General features: G+C 38.7%; 1 long non-coding RNA gene across 1 annotated transcript; it reads left to right on the forward strand.

The window, feature by feature from the left end:
* The first annotated feature begins 3,437 nt into the window (after positions 1-3,437).
* On the forward strand, positions 3,438-6,179 carry LOC311040155. Its single transcript, XR_014600242.1, has 4 exons — positions 3,438-3,540; positions 5,174-5,222; positions 5,675-5,722; positions 6,030-6,179. It is a non-coding gene; the product is annotated as an uncharacterized lncRNA (long non-coding RNA).
* The last annotated feature ends 250 nt before the right edge of the window (positions 6,180-6,429 follow it).

A 6,429-nucleotide genomic window follows, 5' to 3' on the forward strand; every position in this document is an offset into this window, starting at 1 on the left:
TCTAACATCATCAGACGTTGATATTTGGTTGGTTTTAGGTTGTGTTGGTAACTGACCAATAACCAACGTCTATTCAACGTAATATCCCAACGTCATGTTGACGTCGAATACTGACATGCTGTTGTCGGATTCTTGACCAAACCTCAATGTCTGCCCAACGTTATTATGACAACGTCCACACAACGTTGCAGTCTAACATCATCAGATGTTGATATTTGGTTGGTTTTAGGTTGTGTTGGTAACTGACCAATAACCAACGTCTATTCAACGTAATATCCCAACGTCATGTTGACGTCGAATACTGACATGCTGTTGTCGGATTCTTGACCAAACCTCAGTGTCTGCCCAACGTTATTATGACAACGTCCACACAACGTTGCAGTCTAACATCATTAGACGTTGATATTTGGTTGGTTTTAGGTTGTGTTGGTAACTGACCAATAACCAACGTCTATTCAACGTAATATCCCAACGTCATGTTGACGTCGAATACTGACATGCTGTTGTCGGATTCTTGACCAAACCTCAATGTCTGCCCAACGTTTTTATGACAACGTCCACACAACGTTGCAGTCTAACATCATTAGACGTTGATATTTGGTTGGTTTTAGGTTGTGTTGGTAACTGACCAATAACCAACGTCTTTTCAACGTAATATCACAACGTCATGTTGACGTCGAATACTGACATGCTGTTGTCGGATTCTTGACCAAACCTCAATGTCTGCCCAACGTTATTATGACAAACGTCCACACAACGTTGCAGTCTAACATCATCAGACGTTGATATTTGGTTGGTTTTAGGTTGTGTTGGTAACTGACCAATAACCAACGTCTATTCAACGTAATATCCCAACGTCATGTTGACGTCGAATACTGACATGCTGTTGTCGGATTCTTGACCAAACCTCAATGTCTGCCCAACGTTATTATGACAACGTCCACACAATGTTGCAGTCTAACATCATCAGACGTTGATATTTGGTTGCTTTTAGGTTGTGTTGGTAACTAACCAATAACCAACGTCTGTTCAACGTATTATCCCAACGTCATGTTGACGTCGAATACTGACATGCTGTTGTCGGATTCTTGACCAAACCTAAATGTCTGCCCAACGCTATTATGAGAACGTCCACACAACGTTGCAGTCTAACATCATCAGACGTTGATATTTGGTTGGTTTTAGGTTGTGTTGGTAACTAACCAATAACCAACGTCTGTCCAACGTATTATCTCAACGTCAGTTTGACGTTGAATACTGACATGCTGTTGTCGGATATTTGACCAAACCTCAATGTCTGCCCAATGTTATTATGATAACATCCACACAACGTTGCAGTCTAACATCATCAGACGTAGATATTTGGTTGGTTTTAGGTTGTGTTGGTAACTAACCATTAACTAACGTTTGTTCAACGTATTATCCCAACGTCAGGTTGACGTCGAATACTGACATGCTTTTGTCAGATTTTTTACCAAACCTCAGTGTCTGCCCAACGTTATTATGACAACGTCCACACAACGTTGCAGTCTAACATCATTAGACGTTGATATTTGGTTGGTTTTAGGTTGTGTTGGTAACTGACCAATAATCAACGTCTATTCAACGTATTATGCCAACGTCGTGTTGATGTAGAATACTGACATGCTATTGTCGGGTATTGTGACCAAAACCCAATGTCTGCTAAACTTCATAATGAAAAGATCTCCTCAACATTCAAACCTCATTAGATGTAGATATTTTGCTGGGTTAATGTGGCTGTTACTTAAACAAAATCCAACATAGTCTGGCTGTAGAATATGGACAATAAGTACTGAAGGTTCTGACATAGAGTAATGATCTAGCATCTGTTTAACCTGCAATAGTCCAACCAGAGCAATTGGTAGCTGTTTCATCTGTGGTTCAACTATATTCTTCTAGATGAGCTACAGGGCCACCCCATGGCCCAGAAAGGTGTTTGTGCAGTTCTATAACCCTCAGCCTTTTCCAGATAACTGAATTTGACTTTCAGACAAATACCATCAAGTTGCTCCTGGGGCACATGCCAGCATCCCACCTATAGTGAACCTGTGGCTGTATATGAGACTGATTAGCTACAGGTTTCTTTGCCAGTGTGGATTTAGAGCCAAGGCAACATGGTTAAGGCCAGTTATACCTTTTCCCTTCCGCTTTAGCAGATGTTAGTTGTCGGTGATCAGCCAGCTGCATCTTAAAGGAATGCGACCGACAGTGAGGTAGGTAGACAGCCATGTCAACTCTTTATCGTCAATAATTTGCCCTTAGTTTGCTTCAGGAGACCTTCCTTAGTTCCAGAGGGCAAATTCAGTTTCAGCTTATGGCTGCTCAAATGTTTTATGTTGAGCGCTTGGGGTGGGTGGACTGTAGGGTCCACCCCTACAGTGTCTTGCTCAGGACACTTCGCCCCGTCCAGGGCCTTTGAGGCAAACCGGGGACCTTCTGATTATCTAACCAGTAACCTATGCTGCCCTAAATAATAAACCCATATGAAAAGAAATGCATCAATACACTACAATGCATAGACACCGGCCTACCTCAAAACCAGGGTCTTCCTTAGTTGTGACATATGGAGCAAGAGTGTGTGACTGTGACACCGTTTATCATCCACACCACTATGTATGTACTACTGGGTGGACGGAAGGGCGGACAGATGGACAGACAGACAGACAGACAGACAGACAGACAGACAGACACTTTTTTTGTTACCCTTTCAGCCTAAATGCATGACTGTACCTCATGCTGTTTACATTTCTGACTAATAAAGTAATCAATCAATCACAAAAAGTAAAATAATTGTTTGCCCTGATATGTAGTGGAGTAAAATAATAAAGTATCAAAAGATAGAAACACACAAGTGAATTTAAAAAATACAATGCTAAGTACAGTACTTGAGTAAATGTACTGATTTTCACCATTGTTCATGTTTCATAGCTGTTGCAGTTCTTTATTTTTGCATTATATTAATTGCTAATCAAATAAATGATTGAGGGAAATATTTCACTTTTTGCATTAGGCCTACAGCATAATGCCATATGACACATACAATGTAAACTGACATTTAACATAATAACATTGGGCAGACATTGAGGTTTGGTCAAATATCCGACAACAGCATGTCAGTATTTGACGTCAACCTGACGTTGGGATAATACGTTGAACAGACGTTGGTTATTGATTAGTTACCAACACAACCTAAAACCAACCAAATATCTACGTCTAATGATGTTAGACTGCAACGTTGTATGGATGTTGTCATAATAATACATTTCAAACTGGATTGTCAAATGTCTCCTCAAATCACTGAGCAGTATAGCAACGTTCTGCTCTTTCATTGGACGAATCATTGGACTTGTGGGTGGGACCACAGTTGTATAACACCAGACTGGGCGGGGCAACAGTAACTGCTGCAGGAGCCTGCAGTTTGAATTTGGAGGGAGAGAAGACAGGAAGAGATACTTGTTTGTGCATGGAGATGTTTTTTTGACCATCCCAGGACTTCTAGAATCACAATCTTTTGCACAGGTGAGTTCATAATTAATTTCCTTCTAACTTGAAATGAAATATTTGACTGTTTGTTTTTAAAATAAAGTTCTACATTCTGTTTATGACCGAGTGAGGTGATTTCTTCATATTGCAAATCAGTCATGCTTTGTTGTTTTCTTTTTCTTTTCCTTTTCTTTGCATGTTTTTGAAACTGGCAGCATTGTTTGAGTAAATCCTTTGCCCAAAATGGTTACAGTACCTGCCTTTTGTGGCAAAACAGTGGGAACTAGAAAGAGGCTATACTGCATTAACTAGATGGACTGATCCCCATTGCTTTGTGTTGGTGGCTTGGTGCTGCTGAGTTAAACATTTGAATTGCAGCTTTTAAAGCTAATGTCTTATTTTAGGTGAAGTTCTGTTGTTCATGCATGATTCATGTTTTCAGTTGGGAATGTGTGTTATTGAAGGGTAAAAGCTCACATGCCTCACAGCCTGATTTTTGTGTGAGACAGTGCTGTGTAACTAAAAATCAGGCATAAGGGTTGGTTGCATTTGAATAGCCTTGTGTAGCCTTTATCATAGTTTTGATTATATTAGCTTGTAAGACATTATTTTCAGTCTAATATTGGCCAAGCCTAACAGTAAAGCCCACCTAAAAAAATAAACATAATAGAGGAATGTAAACACTATGTTGAAGATTGATTGGTAAGTAACCAATCCCCAACGTCTGTTCAATGTATCATGCTGACGTCATATTGACATAGAATACTGACATGCTGTTGTCAGGTATTGTAACCAAAAACCAACGTCTGCTTAACGTCATTATGCTGACGTTCACACAATGTCAAATTCTAACATCATTAAGCGTTGTTTTTTTGTTGGATTTAAGTTGTGTTGGTAAGTAACCAATACCCAACGTCTGTTCAACATATCATGCTAACGTCATATTAACATAGAATACTGACATGCTGTTGTCGGGTATTGTAACCAAAACCCAACATCTGCTTAACGTCGTTATGCTAACGTCCACACAATGTTAAGTTCTAACATCATTAAATGTTGATTTTTGTTGGTTTTAAGTTGTGTTGGTAAGTAACCAATGCCCAACATCTGTTCAACGTATCATGCTAACGTCAAATTGACAAAGAATACCGACATTCTGTTGTCGGGTATTGAGACCAAAGCCCAATGTCTTCTTAACGTTATGACGTTAACGTCTACACAACGTTAAATTCTAACGCCATTAGACGTTGATATTTTGTTGGTTTTAATTTGTGCTGTTAAGCAACTATAATACAACGTTTTCTCAAAGTTTTTTTAATTTCTGAGGAATGTAAACACTATATTGAAGATCTATTGGTAAGCCATCTTAAGTTGAAATATTGAAGTAAGTCCTGTACAGTTGAATGGCCCAAACAGAGTGAAGAACAGTTAGTATTTTGCCATAACCGATACTTGATATACAGTAGCTGATAATGAAGTAGGTGTACTGTAGGTTTGATAGCTGTCGTTTTCGACGCTGTTCCAGCCCATATTGAATTTAAATGTCCACAGATGTTTCGGAAGGCAGAGGTAGCCTATCTAATCTGTTTTTTTGTGTGTGTGTGTGTGTGTGTGTGTGTGTGTGTGTGTGTGTGTGTGTGTGTGTGTGCGTGTGCGTGTGCTACTTCAGCTTCCAAACACCTGTGATCAAGACTTGGTGAGCCTCCACCAAGTCCGAAGTAAGTATAATATCAGGGCGTTAATTTGAGGGGTAATATGCTTTAAATTGGTTGTAATTTAAAAATATATATTGAATTAGATGATTCAGGTTTCCCACGGTAGTGACTTTCCTGGAACATTTTGAATTGAGTTATAAATTCCCACAGGGCTTTGGGCACCCTGATGATAGTTTTTTGACACAGTTAAACATAACAGGCACAGATAAACTAGTAAACATTAGTCTACAGTCAGCAGTGTAATGTAAAAGCAGTCTTATAGCGTTAATATTGAAAGGGTAGGGATGTGAAGTTTCACTCAACCAACGATTCGATATAATTCACCATACTGGGTTCACAATACAATTTCTTCTTGGGTTTGTGTCACGGCATGAGGCCATTGTGAGAAGTCTCTATCTTGCGTCAAGTATATTTTTCATTCATAATGTGTTGTGTATTTCTTATTTTCATGCTAGATGTGGTACATCAAGAGGTGGAAGGTCCTCTCAAGTAGAATACATCGGGTAAGTACCTCCACACTGAACTTCACTATTATTTGACAATAAAGCAACATAATTTTGATTTAAATCAAGTTTGATTTTTCACCGCTATTAAAGGCATCAGGTTAACGGCTATAAAAATGAGGCATCATATACAGTATATGAATAGTTTTGATGCGATAGCATCAATATATTCTAAAGAAGTATTTGTATAATTTATTCGTCATGTCCCTGGTGTTTAAAGACCTTAAGAGGTGTAACGATAGAATAATATCTTAGCTGTCCACTTAATATGGCATTTTCCTTCCTGTGACTTTTACCATACTCTCAGGTTGTCATGGTTGGAGACACAGGAGGTAATTCATTGGATGATGCACCCAGAAGAATGATGCCGTTCCTCATGTCACATGAATTGACACTCCAGTACAACCTTTGTTGACATCATGGCAAGAATAAGTCCCCGGGGCCTGTGTCTTTTTGACGTTGCATATGGTAAGTTAAACATTTTAATTGCCCGATGTAACTTGACCTTTCCGTTATCTTTCAAATTCAAAAAGGAGTGCTACAAAATGTTGATTATTTTTTATATACGTTGGCAGTTATGCCTAAGTTCAAGAGTTTGGAATCACTGTGAAAATTAAGTAAGTACAGCCAAGACACTGATGATAATGATAAATGTAATAATAATAATAATAATAATAATAATAATAAGGGTAATAATAATAATAATA

The sequence above is a fragment of the Gymnoscopelus microlampas genome, assembly GCF_963454915.1.
Source record: "Gymnoscopelus microlampas genome assembly, chromosome: 23".
Lineage (NCBI taxonomy): Eukaryota > Metazoa > Chordata > Actinopteri > Myctophiformes > Myctophidae > Gymnoscopelus > Gymnoscopelus microlampas.